We start from the raw sequence: 20,669 nt of genomic DNA, 5'->3' as shown, positions 1-20,669 counted from the left end.
AAACTAGTGGATAGTGTGATGATACTCCGACCAATCTCCAATCTTTACGAGTTTTTGAGCACTATAAAACAGAAGAAATAAAACCTAGTAAGCATTTAATGCTTAGTAAGTGCGTTTAATAGAAATTTACTTACCAATCATATTCATTTAAAGTAAGCATACAAACATGCATCCAAAACTATATGGCCATTTGCCTAACACATAACTTCAACAAACATGTTAGTCACTTATTTCATGTAAATATCAACAATAAGGATGAGCTCATCAAATATAAATATCTAGTTTCATGTAATTCATATATATATGAGTATTGATTCATCTTTATTTCATATGTTCTCATGTTAGAATTTCACCCGTTGAATCATTTGAAATCTCAATAATACACTTGAAGTGTACAATACTATAAATCCGTCAATTCATATCCTAGAGTGCTTTTATGAGCACTTAAACAAAAAGCTCTTTCTCAAGCACAGTAACAGGAAGCTCATGTGAGCCATTTAACGGGAAGCTTATCCGGGCTTATTAACGGGAAGCTCACAAAGAGCCTATAACGGGTAGCTCTAAAGAGCATTTAATCAAGAAACACCAGATAGTAATTTAACGGGAAGTTCAAGCAAGCACTAACGGGTAGCTCACGAAGAGCTTTTAATCGGGAAGCTCACGAAGAGCCATATAACGGGACACTCACAAAGAGCTGCGGTGCGCCCACAACACATGTAGGGTCACAACCAATCGGGATGCTCTGAAGAGCATTTAACGGGAAGCTCGCAAGAACCATATATATGAAGCTTGAGAGGGCTTATAATGGGACGCTCTTTCTGGCTACGATATATCCGCAACATATGCAGGACCACTACCATCCTGTATCCAATCGAATTTCATTCATTCAAACAGGATTTAACATTTATAAGGTATTTCCCAGACATGTAATCAAATTTCATATACATGGCCAATACACAATTCATATACAAATCATTTAAATCAATTCAAATATATAATTACACAATTAAGTTACACGAATTTACCTTGATACTTATTCGTATATGAGAATCTACTAATCCGAAACTTTTTGTTTTCCTCGATCCAACTCAGTATTAGGTCTTTCCAGATCTATATATATGAATTTAACATCAATTTAATCCATTTCATTCTCATTTACATTCAATTCACACCCTAGGAAAAATTACCATTTTGCCCCTATACTTTTCATAAATGACAATTTCGTCCCTCGGCTCGGAAAATGAAATTCATGCAATTTAATCCTTATTCCAAGCCCAATAGATTTTTTACATATAATATTTATGGCACATATATTTCATAAAAATAGAAAATTTCCATGAATTTTACATCTTTACAATTTAGTCCCTAAATTACAATTTCATGAAAATTCACTTTACAAAAGTTGTTTATCTATCAACAACATTTCATTTTCTACCATAAATTCCAATATTACAGCATATTCATCCATGGAAAAATTTATATACTTTGATATCTTTTCAAATTAATCCCCAAAATAAATAAATTAAGCTATTCGATTTAAAAATATAAAATTACTAAAAGCGGGACAAGAATTCATACCTAATTAAGCTTGATTAGTTTCTTTTCTCTCACCTACGGTTTCCAAATAAATTTTGGGGAAGAAGATGATATATAATGATGTTATTTTATATTTATTTTATTTATCATCTTTAATTTTTCAACTTTCCAATTTCATCCTTTTCTTTTTCTAATTTTCCATGAAAGAATCACCAAAAATATCTACTAAATTTTATTTAATGGTCTATTTACCATATAAGGACCTCATGTTTTGAATTCCATAGCTATTTGATACTTATAGCTACTAGAACTCAACTTTTTCATTCTATGCAATTTGGTCCTTTCCATAATTAAGCACATAATCGATAAAATTTTCTTATCAGAATTTTCATATAACATTCCTCTCATAATACGAACCACGAAATAATATTAAAATAAATTTTCTTTCTGGCTCGAATTTGTGGTCCTGAAACTACTGTTCCAATTTCACTGAAAATGGGTTGTTACAACTCTCCTCCTTAAAGAATTTTTATCCTCGAAAATCTTACCAGTAAAGAGGTTCAAGTATTGCTTTCTCATTGTTTCCTTCAGTTCCCAACTAGCTTATTCTAATCCATGTCGTTGCCATAGAACTTTCACTAAAGCTACCTTTTTATTTCTTAACTCTTTCATCTCACGTGCCAAAATTTTGATTGGTTCCTCACTATAAGTCATGTCAGGCTAAATTTCAACTTCTGTCGAAGAAATAACATGTGAAGGATCTGACCAATACTGTCACAACATAGACACATGAAAAACATTATGAATTCTGTCAAGCTCTGGTAGTAATGCTAATCTGTATGCAACAGGTCCAATTCTTTTAATAATCTCATATGGTCCAATAAATCGTGGACTCAGTTTTCCTTTACGACCAAATCGAAGAACTTTCTTTCAAGGTGATACTTTCAAGAATACCTTATCAGCAATCTGAAATTCTATCTCTTTTCGTTTAAGATCACCATAAGACTTTTGATGATCAGAGGCTACTTTCAAACTATCTCGAAGCACATTTACCTTCTATTTCACGGATCAAGTCAACTCCGTGTATCTTTTTCTCACTGAGCTCTATCCAATACAATGGATATCTACATTTACAACCATACAGAGCTTCATATGGTTCCATTTTAATACTAGACCGATAGCTATTGTTATATGCAAATTCAACCAAAGATAAATAATTTTCCCAATTACCTTTGAATTCTATCACACAACATCGAAGCATATCCTCTAGAATCTATATTACACGTTCAAATTGGCCATCAGTCTAAGGATGGAATGTAGTACTAAAATATAACTGTGTACCCAAAGCTTCTTGTAATTTACTCCAGAATCGGGACGTAAATCGAGGATCTCTATCTGAAATAATGGAGACTGGTACTCTATGCAGTCTAACAATTTCAGAAACATATAATTCAGCCAACTTATCCAAAGATAAATCCATACGTACCAGAATAAAATGTGCAGACTTTGTTAACCGGTCGAAAATTACCCAAATAGCATCTTTCCTCTTCGGAGACAAGAGTAATCCCAATACACAGTCCATGGTAACTCTTTCTCATTTCCATTCCCGTATTGTAACCGGCTGTAATAATCCCGAAGACAACTGATGTTCAGCTTTTACTTGCTAACATATCAAACATTTAGATACAAATTCAGAAATATTTCGTTTCATTCCCAGCCACCAGTACATCTTTTTCAAATCATTGTACATTTTGTTACTATCAGGATGAATAGACATGGCACCATTATGAGCTTCATGTAGAATCTTCTGTACCAATTTCAAGTTCTTCAGTACACATATTCTGCCTCTAAATAACAAACAACCATCAGACCCAATCTGAAATTCTGAATCAAGATTCAACTCACAGTGTTCTCGTTTAGCTTGTAATTCTTCATCACCCTTTTGAGTTTCACAGATTTGTTGCAGAAGTGTCGGATTAGCTTTTAACTCAGCTATAATTGAATCATCATCTGACAATGAAAACCAAGTATTCATTGCTCACAGGGTAAATAAATACTTTCTTCTAAGGGCATCAGCAACTACATTAGCTTTTCCAAGATGATAGTTAATAACAAGATCATAATCTTTCAATAATTCAAGCCATCTGTACTGTCTTAAGTTCAAGTGTTTTTGTGACATCAGATACTTCAAACTTTTATGATCGATGAATATGTGACACTTTTCACCAAATAGGTAATGCTGTCAGATTTTCAATGCAAAAACAATGGTTGCCAACTCCAATTCATGTATCGGATAATTTCTTTCATGTGGCTTTAGCTGTTTAGAAGCATAGGCTATTACTTTACCTTCTTGCATCAATACACAGCCTAAACCATTTAATGATGCATCAATGTAAATTATAAATTCTTTACCTGATTCAGTTTGAACTAACATAGGTGCCTCATTCAACAAGGCTTTTAATCTATCAAAATTCTGCTTACATTTACCAGACCACTCGAATTTTACATCTTTCTGCAACGATCAAGTCATCAGAGAAGCTATCATTGAGAACCCTTTAACGAACCTTCAATAATATCCTGCTAGTCCCAGAAAACTACTGAATTCTGACACATTCTTCGATGGTTTCCAATTAAAAATTGTTGAAATTTTATTCGGATCTATCCTGATACCTTCAACAGATACTATATGTCAAAGAAAACCAACTTCTCGTAGCCAAAATTCACATATACTAAATTTGGCATACAATTGTTTTTCACGCAGTGTTTGCAGCACTATTCTCAAATGATTGGTATGCTCATTTTTATCTCTAGAAAATACCATAATGTCATCAATAAATACCACCACGAACCTATCTAAATACGGTTTAAAAATTATGTTTATTAAATCCATGAATACTGTAGGTGCATTCATAAACGCAAACGGCATTACAAGAAACTCATAGTGCCCATACCTGGTTATGAAAGTTGTCTTTGGCATATCTGAATCTTTTACCCATAACTAATAATAACTAAAACAAAGATCAATCTTTAAAAATATAGTAGCACCTTTCAATTGGTCAAACAAATCATCAATACAGGGCAATGGATACTTGTTCTTTATTGTGACTTTGTTTAGTTGTCTGTAACCTATACATAATTTCAATGATCCATCTCTGTAATCTATACACAATCTCAATGGTCTATCTTTCTTCTTTACAAACAAAGCCGGTGAACCCCAAGGTGAAAAACTGGGTCGACTAAATCCTCTGTCAATCAACTCTTGCAACTGTGCCTTCAACTCTTTTAACTCCGTTAGGGTCATTCTATAAGGTGCTATAGATATAGAAGTTGTCCCCGGTACAAGATCTATAGAAAATTCTAATTCTCTAAAAGGTGGTAAACCAAGTAATTCCTCTGGAAACACATCAAGAAACTCACAAACAATCGGTACTAATTTAATCTTTGACTTAGATACCTTAGTGTCTAACATATAAGTAAGGTAAGCATCATACCCTTTTCTGATATATTTTTGTGCTGATATTGTTGAAATCACATTAGGTAATCCATCCAGTTTATCAAATTTAACATGGAGTAATTCTCCATTCTGACATTGCAACACAATGTATTTCTGTTTACAATTTACCACTGCATCATGTTGAGTTAGCCAATCCATTCCCAAAATTACATCAAATTCATCAAAGGGAAATAGCATCAAATCAGCTGAAAAATAATAACCCTTTACCATCAACGGGCAATTTTTACAAACTTTGTCCACCATAACATACTGGCCTAGGGGGTTTGAAACTTTAACCACAAATTCAGTGAATTCAATAGGTAAATTTTTAACAGACACTAAATTTGTGCATATGTATGAATGTGTTGAACCAAAATCAATCAAAGTAGTAATGTCAGTTTCAAGAAGAGAAAATGTACCAGTAATAACATCAGGTGCAGAAGCATCCTCTCGTGTACGTATGGCATATGTTCTCGCCGGTGCTTGTGCTTCAGATTTAACTGTGAAATTTTTTGCCACACCTCGGCTACCACTAACATTGTTAGGGTGTCAGGGTGGTTTGCCTCTCGAGGCGGGATTACTCAGCCTAGAGGTCTAAACAATATCTTTTATAGGGGCAGTCTCTGAGATAGTGGTCAAAAGAACCACATCTAAAGCAAGCTCCACTTTTTTATGCAGCATTCACCGAAATGCAATATATTGCAACGTTTGCATCTTGGTTTAGGACTTCCAACACTTCTTACACTTGTCACAGATGAAGACGAAGATCTTGGATTAAAGCGTTGAAAGCCTCATTCTTTTCCAGAATACCCCATAAATGTGGTAGAACAATCATAATGTTTCTTTGATTTCTTTGAAACAGATGCTTGTGATTTCCCCATAAATCTTTTACTAGAAATTCGGGCTTCTCTTTCTGCTTGTCTCTTCTCTTTGCTTAATTCCTCAGCCTTGTGTGCCCTATCAGCTAATACTACAAATTCCCTTAATTCAATAGCTTGATATCTTCATTTAATCCTTCTTCAAAACATTTACACATATCAACCTCAGTTGGAACCCATTCTCTTGCATACTTACTTAACCAAACGAATTCCCGTTCATATTCAGATACTGTCATGTTTCCCTGATTGAGTTCTAGAAATTCTTTCTTTTTCTGATCTAAAAATCTTTGACTAATGTACTTCTTTCTAAATTTTGTGTAGAAGAATTCCCAAGTAACATTTTCTCTCGGTACAACAGAAGTTATAGTATTCCACCAGTGATAAGTTGTGTCTTTTAATAAATATACTGCACATTTTAAACATTCAACTGGTGTACATGATAACTCATCTAAAACCCTGATAGTATTTTCCAACCAAAATTCAGCTATTTCCAGATCATCATTGGAAGTAGCCCTAAATTCTTCTGTCTTATACTTACGGATTTTATCTACCGAGGCTTACCAATTCTAACAGGTTTAGCACCTTGTGGCATATCGAGAACAGATTGGGGAGCAGGAGGGGGAGGTTGTTGTACAGCAGGATTTGTTCTTATGAATTCTGTGAATCACTCATTTCATCATTTGGAAGAAGGCTTATTTAGCCTCCTCAATCGGCCTTCAAATTCGGGCATTCTACTACTAGATGAAGCTCTTTGAACTGAAGCTGGAGAATTGCTCTTAGCTTTCTCACACACAGCTCTAGCTTGGTTGGACGATATTACTATATGAAAAACACATTTAAAATGGTCAAGAGATATCACACTATCACAAATTATATAATGGCATGTATAGCTAAACTCGCACTTGCTACGTTAATTCGAGAATTGGCTAAACTATAACTCTGATACCAATAAATGTAACACCCCTAACCCGTATCTTTTGCCGGAATAGGGTCACAGAGCATTACCAAAATTTACAAAACAATTACAGATAATTCATGTCATTTACTATTCATATCTAAAAAAAGTCATGATGTCCCTTGAATGGACCCACGAGGACCAATATATGCATTAGAAATAAGTCGGGACTAAATTGGGATCAAAGATAATTTTTCAAAAAATTTCAAAAACTTTCTTATATACAGGGGTCATACGCCCGTGTGACTAGGTTGTGTGGCACACACGGCCAGCTAACATGCCCATGTCTCAGGCCGTATGGGCATTCGATGTGAAACATACGGCCGTGTCCCAGCCCATGTCCTTACCCGTGTAACTCTCTGACTTGTGCCATACGGCCTGCCACACGCCCGTGTGCTAGGCCGTTTGGTTAATTTAATTTTCAAAATTTAGGTGCAAGATTCACATGGCCAAGACATACGCCCGTGTACTAAGCCATGTGTCACACACTGCTGAGATACACGTTTGTGTCTCTACCTGTGTGCCTAATTCTAAGCATTATGTCTCTCAATTTTAAGAGGCAGGGGACACACGGCCAAACCACATGCCCATGTGCCAGGCCTTGTGTCATACATGATCAAGAAACACACCAGTGTGCCTACTCGTGTGGACAAAATAAATCCATTTCCAAGCATTATTTCTCACCTAAATTTTTCCATTAACCTACAACAACACTTGTATGTATATACCAACAAATTTTGAGCATTAAACCAAGCAAACATCAGTAACAGCATAATATAACATAACATACATTCGTATACGCAAACTTACCTTTTAGTAAAAACATATATTTTACCCTAATTCAATCTAACCATACCATATATATATATATATATGTGTGTGTGTGTGTGTGTGTGTGTGTTACGCATGATATAACCTTATCAAAATATACCAAAACATACCATCACTAGCCATTCCAATGGCTAGATTACAAACATCCATTTACATGCCAAACATTGGCAAAGTTAGCCTATACATGCCATTATATCAAAATAAGTTTACTATTTCTACCAAAACGAACTTGTGGATAGTGTGATGATACTCCGACCAATCTCTAACCTTTACAAACTTTCGAGCACTATAAAATAGAATAAATAAAACTTAGTAAGCATTTAATGCTTAGTAAGTTCGTTTAACAGAAATTTACTTACTAATCATATATATTTAAAGTAAGCATACAAACATGCATCCAAAACTGTTTGGCCATTTGCCTAACACATAACTTCAACAAACATGTTAGTCACTTATTTCATGTAAATATCAACAATAAGGATGAGCTCATCAAATATAAATATCTAGTCTCATGTTATTCATATATATACGAGTATTGATTCATCTTGATTTCATATGTTCTCATGTCAGAATTTCACCCGTTGAATATTTGAAATCTCGATGGATACTTGGGTAATACACTTGAAGTGTACAATACTATAAACCCGTCAATTCATATCCAGGAGTGCTTTTATTAGCACTTAAACAGAAAAGCTTTCTCTCAAGCACAGTAACGGGAAGGTCATGTGAGCCATATAATGGGAAGCTTATTCGAGCTTATTAACGGGAAGCTCATAAAGAGCCTATAACGGGTAGCTCCAGAGAGCATTTAATCAAGAAACACCGACTAGCACTTTAATAGGAAGTTCAAGCGAGCACTAACGGGAAGCTCATAGAGAGCTTTTAATCGGGAAGCTCATGAAAAGCCATATAACGGGATGCTCATAAAGAGCTGTGGTGCACCCACAACACATGTAGGGTCACAACCAATCGGGATGCTCCGAAGAGCATTTAACGAAAATCTCGTAAGAACAGTTCAAGCGAGCACTAACGGGTAGCTCCAGAGAGCATTTAATCAAGAAACACCGAATAGCACTTTAATAGGAAGTTCAAGCGAGCACTAATGGGAAGCTCATAGAGAGCTTTTAATCGGGAAGCTCATGAAAAGCTATATAACGGGATGCTCATAAAGAGCTGTGGTGCACCCACAACACATGTAGGGTCACAACCAATCGGGATGCTCCGAAGAGCATTTAACGAAAATCTCGTAAGAACTATATACAGGAAGCTTGAGAGGGCTTATAACGGGACACTCTCTCGAGCTACAGTATGTCCGCAACATATGCAGGACCACTACCATTTCGAGAAGCAGAACCCTGTATCCAATTGAATTTCATTCATTCATACAGGTTTTAACATTTATCGGGTATTTTCCAGGCATGTATCAAATATCATATACATGGCCAATACACAATTCATATACAAATCATTTAAACCAATTCAAATATATAATTACACAATTAAGTTACACGAACTTACCTCAATACTTGTTCGTATATGAGAATCTAATAATCTGAAACTTTTTGTTTTCCTCGATCCAACTCAGTATCAGGTCTTTTCGAATCTATATATATGAATTTAACATCAATTTAATCCATTTCATTCTCATTTACATGCAATTCACACCCTAGGAAAAATTACCATTTTGCCCCTATACTTTTCATAAATGCTAGGCTTGAAAAATGAAATTCATGCAATTTAATCCTTATTTCAAGCCTAAATTGATTTTTACATATAATAGTTACAGCACATATATTTCATAAAAATCAAAAAATTTTCATTAATTTTACATCTTTACAATTTAGTCCTTAAATTGCAAATTCATGAAAGTTCACTTTACAAAAGTTGTTTATCTATCAAGAACCTTTCATTTTCTACCATAAATTTCATTATTTCAGCATATTCATCCATGAAAAAAAATTTATACTTTGATATCTTTTCAAATTAATCCCCAGAATAGATAGATTAAGCTATTCTGATTTCAAAAATATAAAAATTACCAAAAACGGGACAAGAATTCATACATAATTAAGCTTGATTAGTTTTCTTTCTCTCTCCTAAGATTTCAATGTAAATTTTGGGAAGAAGATGATATATAATTATGTTATTTTATATTTATTTTATTTATCATCTTTAATTTTTCAACTTTCCAATTTCATCCTTTTCTTTTTTCTAATTTTCTATGAATGGATCACCAAAAATATCTACTAACTTTTAATTAATGGTCTATTTACCACATAAGTACCTCAAGTTTTAAATTCCATATCTATTTGATACTTATAGCTACTAGAACTCAACTTTTGCATTCTATGCAATTTGGTCCTTTCCATAATTAAGCACATAATCGATAAAATTTTCTTATCAGAATTTTCATATAGCATTCCTATTATAATACAGACCATGTAATAATATTAAAATAAATTTTATTTTTGGCTCGGATTTGTGGTCTCGTAACCACTATTCTAATTTTACTGAAAATAGGTTGTTACAAATGTACTCTTGAGGATAGTCTTGTGTGTTATATCATTGTTAGAAGGGGAAGGCTATCAATGGTGGGAAACCTTGGTTACTGTGGCTCTTGAGGAAATTATTGACTGAGACTTCTTTCTGGAAAAATTCAAGGAAAGATATGTAAACTAGATGTATGTTGAGCAAATGAGGAAGGAATTTATGTATCTGAGACAAGGTAGGATGTCTGTTGTGGAGTACGAGCAAGAATTTCTTAGACTCAGTCACTATGCTAAGAACATGTTTCAAACAAAGAAGGAAATGTATGATAAATTTGAGTGGGGATTAAGGGATGAAATTATTGTGTTAGTGGTAGCTTCTGAATGTAAAACTCTTGTATCAATTATAGCCAAAGCCCATAAGATAGAAACAATCGTTAGAGATAGAAATAAGAGTTTTGAAAGGGAAAGGATGAAAAGGGAAAGGTCAAGTCCTCTACCTCCCACAAGTTTTAAGAAGCCTAGGGATCAAACTTATTAAGCCTTGAGAAGAGATTTGCAGTCTGTAAATTTTAAATGTGAAGGATTCAATAGACCAGATACTCCGATGGCAAGCTCTAAAGGATCTAAAGTGATAAGAAATGGCAACTGTGAATACTGTGGTAAGAATCATAATGGTGAATGTTGGAGATGTATAGGGGTATACTTTGGATGTGGGTCTAAGGATCATATGGTTAAGGATTGCCCTTCTAAAATAGAAGCAAGCACAGAGTAGTCTATCCGTGGACCTCAAAGATTTCAACAAGAAACCAGATCTAGAATGTCAGGAAAGGCTAGTTTGATTCATGGAGCATCAAGGAAAACTTTTAGTAAGCCAAATTATGGAGTGTCAGCTCGAGCTTATGTTATAAAAGCAAAGGAAGATGTTGATCTGCCTAAGGTGATAACAGGTAAATTATTTTTTTCTCGAAAATAGTATTTATGCTTTAATAGATCCAAGGTCTAGACATTCATATATTTGTACTAAGGTTGTAGAAGGCCTAAGTCTTGAAGTAGTAAATTTTGAAACCAATGTGTTAGTAACTAATCCTTTGGGTCAGAGTACTGTGGTGAATAAAATAATAAGAAATTGTCCATTGGTATTTGGTGAGCACACAGTTTTGGCAAACTTGTTGTTACTAAGCTTTCATGAATTTGATGTTGTTTTTGGGTTGCATTGGCTAACAAGACATAATGCTATGGTTGACTGTCATGCTAGAGGTGTACGCTTGATAACTGTTGAAGGTAAAGAAGTATTGATGCCTAGTATACATACTGGTTTGGCGAACAGGATCATTTTTGTTGTTTCCAATAGAAAATTGATTGTTAATGGCACAGATGCGTATGTGGCTTATATAAAGGATTCATCTAAGTCAAGTAAAGAAGTTAGTCAAGTTCCAGTGGTAAGAAAGTTTCTAGATGTATTTCTAGGGGAACTTCCAAGAATGTTGCCTAAGAGAGATGTAGAGTTTTCGATTGAATTGGAACTTGGAACAACACATATGTCTTGTACTCCATATAAAATGGCACTGTTGGAATTAAAAGAGCTGAAATCACAGTTGCAAAATCTTTTGGATAAAGTTTTTGTAAGACTAAATGTATCACCATGGGTGCGCCAGTTCTATTTGTGAAAAAGAAAGATGGAACAATACGCCTATGTATAGATTACCACCAATTGAACAAGGTGACAATAAAGAATAAGTATCCTCTTCTCAGGATTAAAGATTTGTTTGACCAATTATGTTAGGGTTATAGTTTTCTCTAAAATTGATCAAAGGTCTAGATCCTATCAGGTGAAGATTAAGGGTGATGATGTTCTTAAAACTGCTTCTTGATCGAGGTATGGTCCCTATGAATTTTTAGTAGTTCCCTTTAGTCTGACTAATGCGCTTGCAATATTTATAGACTTAATGAATAGAGTTTTTCAACATTATCTGGATCAGTTTGTAGTAGTCTTTATTGATAATATATTGGTTTATTCTAAGAATGAAGTTGACCATGAGAAAAATTTGAATATTACACAAAGAACTCTGCGTGATAATCAGTTGTATGCTAAGTTTAGTAAATGTGAGTTTTGGCTAAGAGAAGTACATTTTCTAGGTCATGTTATCTATATTAACGGTATTAAAATAGATCATGTTAAGATAAAAGCAGTGATGGAGTGGAATCTGCACAAAAATGTATCTAAAGTTAGCAGTTTTCTAGCTCATGATTTGGAATTAGTAGCAATAATTTTAGCATTGAAGATATGGAGAAAAGTGTCATGTGTTCTCTGATCATAAAAGTTTGAAGTATTTGATGACTCAAAAAGATCTGAAATTGTGCTAAATAAGATGTTTGGAACTGTTAAAAGATTATGATTTGATTACCGAGTATCATTCAGGGAAGGCAAATGTAGTGGCAGATGCTTTGAGTAGAAAGACAATGGCAACACTATTATCTCTTCAAGCAAAAGTAAGTATGTTTGATAATGGATTGTCACTGGAAAAGATAATGGTGAAGCCAACCTTTCTTTCTGAAATATTAGAATAGTAGAGGAAAGATATTCAATGTGAATTTTTTAAATAGCAAATGATATCAGGCAAAGCAACAATTTTTCAGTCTGGGTAAATATGGTGAATTGAGATTCATGGGAAGAATGTTTGTACCAAATAGGAATGATTTGTGGAAAGATTTATTAAGAGAAGCTCATTAAGGTCCTTTATCACTCTATCCTAAGAATATAAAAATGTATAGAGATCTAAAAGGCTTGTATTGCTGGCCTGGTATGAAAAGAGAAATTGCAAAGTTTGTCTCAACCTATTTGACTTGTCAAAGAGAAAAAAATCAAGTTCCCTTAGGTAAGTTATTTCCTTTGGAATTACCAAAATGGAAGTGGGACATAATTACCATGGATTTTGTATCTGGTTTTCCTTTCAGTCCTTCTAGGAAAAAAATTTTATAGGTAATAATAGATCAACTTACTAAGTCAGCTTATTTTCTGCCTGTGAATACTTCTTATTCTTTGAAGAAGTTAGCTGAGCATTGCATTGCTGAGATAGTACGCTTGTATCTAATTCCAACTTTCATAGTATCAGATAGAGATCTAAGGTTTACTTCAAGATTCTGAAAATAATTACAGAGATCTTTGGGAACTAAACTGCAATTCAGCACTGCATTTTATCCTTAGACTGATGGTCAATCTGAAAGAGTTATTCAAGTTTTGGAGGATATGTTGAGAAATTGAGTAATTGATTTTGGAATAAATATGTTCCTTTGGCTGAATTTGCTTACAACAACAGTTTTCATGCTAGTTTGAAAATGTCTTCATTTGAAGCATTATATGGTAAAAGGTGTAAAACACTTACTTGCTGGATGGAGCTTAGTGAAAAAAATTAGTAGGCCCTGAGTTGGTGCATGAAACTGAAGGAAAAGTCTATGTTATCCATATTCATTTAAAAGTTGCTCAAGATCATCATAAAACTTATGCATATCTGAAGAGAAAAGAAATTTCTTTCAAAACTGGTGATAAGGTATTCTTAAAAGTCTCTCCTTGGAAGAAAATTATCAGATTTGGTCAGAAAGGAAAATTGAGTCTAAGGTTTATAGGGCTTTATGAAGTTTTAGAGAAAGTTGGATCTGTAGTGGCTCGCCGGAGTTATCAAAGACACACAACGTGTTTCATATATCTATGTTGAGAAGATATAGATCAATTCAAGATCATGTTGTAAAAATTGAAGAATTAGAGATTGAACCAAACTAGTCTTATGAAAAAGAACCCATTCGTATTTTAGCAAGAGTGGTAAAAAACCTGAGGAAGAAGAGGATTCCATTAGTGAAAGTATTGAAAATAAATCATAATACAGAAGAAGCTACATTGGAAAAAGAAAGTCAAATGAAATAGCAGTATCCTCAGTTATTTTTAGGTATGAATTCTGTGGACGAAATTTTCTAAATGGGAGAGAGTTGTAACAGCCCGTCTGACGAAGTCTTGGTATTTGGTTACTGTCTGGTGTGTCTTGGTAAAATAAATGTAGATATGAATAAGTAAAGTGTTTATTTTGATTAAATATAGGATTTCTTGAAAGCGCCACCTAGCGAACTCTTAGCTTTGGCGAAGATTCATGGTTTGGCGGACTCTTCTGTTATATATACACCACCCAAGTGCTTTAGGCGAGCATGTTAGTTTGTTGTTGCATATATTTATTTATCATTTTAGTAAGGTAATTTAGTTAGTTAAATTGAGACTTAGTTAGAATGAAACTAAACTACTGTAGATGAAAAGACTTAAACCATTATAAGTGCATTTAATCATGGGAATCAAGAGTGTTAGTGGAATTATCTAATTTTTCCACTAAACTTTGTCTTCATGCTTAAGTATATAAGGATAGTAGTGTCTTCACCGAAAATCTTTATGTTTTCTTTGTATTCATCTTCTTCCTTGATTTTTTTTTTTTTTGCACTTTTTGAAAACTTAAGTCCAGAAAACCTCTCCGAAGTTGGGTTCACTGTAGTCATCTAACTTACACGTTTGTTTAGCTCACTAGTAGTTTTTTTATGAAACCTAGGTTATTTTCAAATTTATTTACATATTTTAGGTTCTGCATGCATAAGTGTTATATTGGTGTGTAATGAAGGAAACTTCCTGATGTTGGGTTCAAAGTTGATGTTTCTTACATGCATGTTTAGATTTGATAGAGAAGTGATCTGATATATTGAATTATCTCTATTTTTTTAGCTCAAGAAGCTACTGAATGTTCGATTGATAAAGGAAAAGGACCTGCTATATAGACTTTCATATATTTCTGATGAGTTCTTTCTCACTTCCATGTGTAGTGATTTTCTGTATCTCATAGTTATATAAGGTAAGTTTTTTTTCTCTGTAAAGTATGTATAATGTAAATAAATGAATAAGGGTTGTTCAGAGTCAATAGTCTAAGTTCAGTATGTTTATGATAAGAAATATGGGTCATTTTCATGTTAAGTCACTACCATCTACCTTTGATATGAATGATATGATATGATTTGGTATGTGAAGATGAAGTTGATGATATATGTTCGTGTAGCCTCTGGTAAGGAAGATATATTTCAAATTGGATTAGTAGATCATGATAAAACATGCTACTAAATGATTCTAATACGAGGAGCTATAAAGGAAGAATTGATATTAATGAACCAAAACCATATGAGATGTATCTAACTTTAAAAACTAGGTATGTGGTTGACATGAAAAGGAATTGTCTGAATTATGTGAGTTGGTGTATATAATTCACGCATATGACATACCATCAACGAACTTAGTTTTGTATACGCCATTGGGTGTACTCTGTGATATTATGAGAAATCCCTTTGAAATATTTGGTTGTGAAGTTAGTATTTTTATATAAGATCTCTTTGGAACTCACTGAGTTCTTTTGAACTTACCCCATTATCCTTTTCCTCTTCAGGCTTGCTGAGTGAAGGAAGACTTTCTGAAGGACTATGCTAGAGGACATCTGCTATTGTGAGATAACTACTTTTTTGTACTATGTATGAAAAATGGGGGCGATGTCTATTTATGTTTTGAGAAGGATATGTACCTAAGACTCCGATTGATAAATTATGATTTAATAAAGTTTCATTGAAATTTATAGAATGGTTTTAAAGTATTATATTTTGTTTGATGAATAATATCTCACTGAAATTTATATGTCATTTGACTTATACTTTATATTTCTGTATTTTATTAAAGGTTTATTTCAAACAATGTAGTTTTACAAAGTTTGTGCCAGAAATAGTTTTAAAGATAGATGATTTCTAAGTAGTGACTCGTCATACTTAGATTCTTATAAGGGATCGGGTTTGACGTGTTACAAAGAAAAAGAAGAGAAAAAATGAAAAAAAAAAAGCAGAAAAATGGAGAGAGTGGGGAGAAGAGGACGACAATTAAGAGAAAGATTAGGACATAAACTCTCTATTTAAAAAAAAAAACTAATTAACCCCCACTAAATCCTACTCCAGTATTGTCACAATCAAGTTATTTCGTATTTAAATTTGACCCAAATTCTAAGCATGGGCGGCACAATAAAGAAAGAGCAAAAATAATTTCTGCTTTTGCACACAACAAGATTAGAACTTGGGACTTATAAGTTAGCTAAAGTCTTACTACTGAACCAGCAAGCTCATTCTTGTTAACAATTAAACAAAAATTATAGATAAGCTAGGTGTGACTAGCCGATATAAAGATAAAAATAACCAAAATTCAAGGAAAAGAAATGGCACACAGGACCTCAAGCATACAACCAAACCACTTAACCACTACGCAGAATTAATCACTTGACACAATTTCGCAATTCAAAAATTAAAAGAAAACTTGGGGCGTTACATGTTCGCTCCTCCATTTGTTGAGGTCACTATGTAACCTATCTATTAACTGGGGGGAATTTTCATGCCTTTCCCCAAAAAGAAAACATGTAGAACAATGAGTGGCATGGTGAGAACCCAAACAGGTGCCCATGGATGGTCCTTCGGTGAAAACCTTTCGTGATAACCCCCCGTTAGATCATACATGACCAGTCACCCGCTTTTGGCCTTTAAGGAGGACCACTAAAGAACCACCAAGGTGTGAAAACCTTATATAACCTTAGCAAAGAGAATGTTAGAGCAAGACCACATAATACTATGCATGGTGACAACTAACATGTAACAAACCTGCCACCTAGAGGGCTACACTAGCAGCCTACCAATTGTCTTATAAGTGACATGGCACTACATGACAAGGGAACCTCCCTTATATATACCCCCAACACATGAAGAACCAAGGACCTCATTTTCTTCCCCAAGTATTCCTCAATTACTTAGCATCCTTTAGCCTCCTATTTCCTCTTCCCACTCTTCCTCTCCTTCTTCCCTTCCTTAGCTTCCAAGTCCGTCTCTCTACTTGCCACAAGTGAACTATTCTCCTTGTAACCACCACCTTCTCCTCCCCATCTCCTCGTCATTGATTCCTTGTATCAACAATAAGAAAATTGGTATTTTGCATTAAGTGTATCCAATTATACAAAAAATGGCTAGCTATATATGCCTCATTAATTAGATGTTTGAAATATGGAAGTTACATTAATTAACTAAAAATTTTGATTTAAGACTCAATATACACACTTCGAAAAATAAAAAAATAAAAACTATAAATGATCAAATTATAGTTAGAGATTAAATAAATAATAATAATTTTATAATGATATTTTATAGAATTTGACCTTCATATATTTTCCTTGAAAACTTGTCCTTTCTATGGTTGTGTTGATGTGAACAACAAGCAAATCCTTACAAGAGCTTGAGGATTTTGTGTCAACCAAATTGGTATTTCCAGGATTTTAGTCACCGTGGTCTCGACCGTGTACGTATATTAATCTCAATACGAAAATTTGATAAAGTAGGGTGAAAACGAACTTCATAGTTGATTTTGGTAAGAAAAAGAGTTGGAATGGAATGGAAACTAATTTAGGCATCAAGAGGTGTTGTAATGCTTTCTTTAGAGTTTGGAGTAAAATTTTAAAAGGTTATTTTTCAACAGTCATTCTTCAACATAACGACATCCAAAAAAGGAGATTTTGAAATTATAATAAAGAGAAAGTAGATGAGTTTGAGAATAGTCATACCACATCTTCAAAGGCGATTTTATCACTAAAATGTATAAAGAAAAGTAAGTAATGGCAATCCTGTTCATTCCTTACTAATATATTGCAGATATGTTAATTATGAGTCAAACTTGAAAATTTGATCTATTCAACTCAAACTTAAACTTTATCTAACCCTTTTTTATCACAAAATGTCAACAAATTGAACTCATCCAGTTCAAACCGAATTGACCTAAACTTAAATTAGTTTGAACTCGAAATTGGCTCAAATATATAATAATCCGAACAAATAACATGAAATAATTCAAACACGTAAAGACCTAACCTGAAAAGCCCAAGACTTAAACCTAAATTATTCAAAAAAGACTCAAATCCAGAACTAGCCAGAACCGAAATGACTCATTCTAAATCAATCTAGTTCAAAACTATTAGACCTGAAAATACCAATAGGAGATGAATTGGTATTTTATAAATATTTAAAAACTTTTCTAAAAAGTAAAGAAATGAGAGAAAAGCTTGGACTAAAATCCTCTAATTTTTGTAGATAAGGTATAATCTTTACAACTTTATCTTTTCAAAAACTTAGATAGAACTTACCTTAATTTTTATGGCTAAACTAAAATTCTCTAATTTTTGTGTCTCAACTTATATCCCTCCAATAGAAATTGATAGAAAGATGAAGTAAACAAATATGACATCTAGAAAGGTATGTGTTTACAAATCTTGGCTCACTAAAACAAATAAATAAAAGTAAAAAAAAAAAATTACAATTAGTACAAAGACTATGTATAAGAGAAAACTGAGAAATGGAATTCAAAGATTTTCTCTTGACTTTGATGCTTAGATATGTCTCTCTTAGGTCTTGTAGTGTTTTTGACTTGTACTTATATCAAAGAATGAGTTTGTAAATGCTTGGAGACATTGGAAGTGATTTGGAGCAATTTGAAGCATTAATTTTGAGCCGAAAAAGTGCCCCTTCAATTTAGGTATCTATACTTGGCTAAAAAGTATTCGTTTATAGTTGTTATAATTGCAAGTCTTGCAACTTAGAAAGCAAGTTTGGATACTTGCAAGGCAAGGTATCGAGACAGGTATCAGTACTTGCATACCAAGTCTCGGTACATTGCCTCGTTAGGTTGTCTTATGGCTACTGATTTGTTAGTCTCAATACTTACAATGCTAGGTATAGAGACTTAGCTACCAAAATGCTTTTAAAATATTTTCAAACACCGTAAAATATTTTAGTATTAACTCAAAACATTTGAATAAGTTGAAAACATATTTTAAAATATTTTGTAAACCTTTTGGAAATACTTTGAAAATGTTTATTAATTAAATTACTTAAGAAATAAATAACTAAAACTTATCCTAAATAAAAACTTGAAATTTTAAAGAAAAAAAACTAACTTCACCAGTCGAATAGAAAGTTATATTTTTTTAATTATGTTATACACATAACAGTACCATGGAGTATTGGCTTTTCTCCTTTCCTAAAATTAATTTTTTATTTTTATTTTGAAGCTTGACCAGCCATTATTCCTTCACCACTCACTCTCTTTCTCTAACTTTGCCCAATTATTAAATGAAAAGTTGAAAGCATATATGCTCGTTTATTTGATGTGCATATAGGTGTTTAATTATTATTTTAACATATTTAATGCATTAATTTTATTGAATTTAAAAGAAGAATCACTATTTTTTCAAAAAGAAAAAAGGAAAAATATTATTATTAAATACCATATTATTATTAAACTTTGGGTCTTCTTAATTGATTAGCATTTTCCAATTCCAAATAAGATTATTTTGTTTTCATTTGACTCTAAACTTAGTAAAGATTCCTTGCTTAATCTTTGCCTCATTTGCTTTATCTTTTTGCACACAAATGTTTAATTCTTTCAGCAGTCCCTATATTTTCAATTTTTTAAAATTCAGTTTCTCTACTTATCCAGTTTAAAAAAATTAAAATCCAATTGATAATATAGTTATTGTTCCTTCCTTCAAGAAAGTGGCTTCTCAGTTCCTTTTCAAATCACATATAGAAGAGATGCTGGAAGGTAAAGCAGTGATTGAAGACACAGATATGCCATTAAAGATGCAAGCTAGAGCACTGGCATCAGCATCTCGAGCTCTTGATCTCTTGAAGGTTTTGACTGCATTTCTATTGCTGCATATATTAAAAAGGTTATCATCAAATCACACTTCCTTCGTTTTTAGCTTTTAGATTATAATTATTGCTTAGCATGTGTTAATATAATCAGGAATTTGACAAGATGTATGGGGGTGGATGGCAATGCGTGGTGGGTACAAATTTCAGTTGTTTCATCACCCATTTCAAAGGAATTTTCATCTATTTTGCTTTGGGAACTCTCAACTTTCTCATCTTCAACCCAACCCATTCTTTTTCTTGTTGATGGATCTTGATCTTCATCTTCAAAGGTTATCTTTGTTTTCTTAATGATCATTTAATAGTTTGAAGTTGGCTTAGGTGGCAATTCTCCTTTTTGCTTGTGTGATTGATGAGAGTTGATAAATTATAAGTCAAAATTATGTTTGTGGGTTTTTTGTGTTTAGGTAAAGTAGAAGATTTAATTCAGAAAAATTAAACCACTCTCATTTCTTTGATTTCAACATGACATTTCAAAAATTTGTCAACTTACCAATGAGATTGGCATAAGTGATTAGGGTTTAGACACTTTGTGCACATCACTCGACTTCAAATCTTGTTAATCACCTTCGGTTGTTTTATATATATGCCCCAAAAACTCAGCAAGTCCATTACCAAAAAAGTTTGTGAGTAAACCTCTTCTCAAGGGCGTAGCTAAAGAGGATAAGCATGGTTCTAGCCCTCTTTAC

General features: G+C 33.2%; 1 pseudogene; it reads left to right on the top strand.

Moving 5' to 3' along the window:
* Positions 1–19,674: 19,674 nt before the first annotated feature.
* Positions 19,675–20,423, top strand: LOC108466810 (dynein light chain 1, cytoplasmic-like; annotated as a pseudogene).
* The last annotated feature ends 246 nt before the right edge of the window (positions 20,424–20,669 follow it).

The sequence above is a fragment of the Gossypium arboreum genome, chromosome 6, assembly GCF_025698485.1.
Source record: "Gossypium arboreum isolate Shixiya-1 chromosome 6, ASM2569848v2, whole genome shotgun sequence".
Classification (NCBI taxonomy): domain Eukaryota; kingdom Viridiplantae; phylum Streptophyta; class Magnoliopsida; order Malvales; family Malvaceae; genus Gossypium; species Gossypium arboreum.
This window is presented reverse-complemented; position numbering and strand designations above follow the sequence as displayed.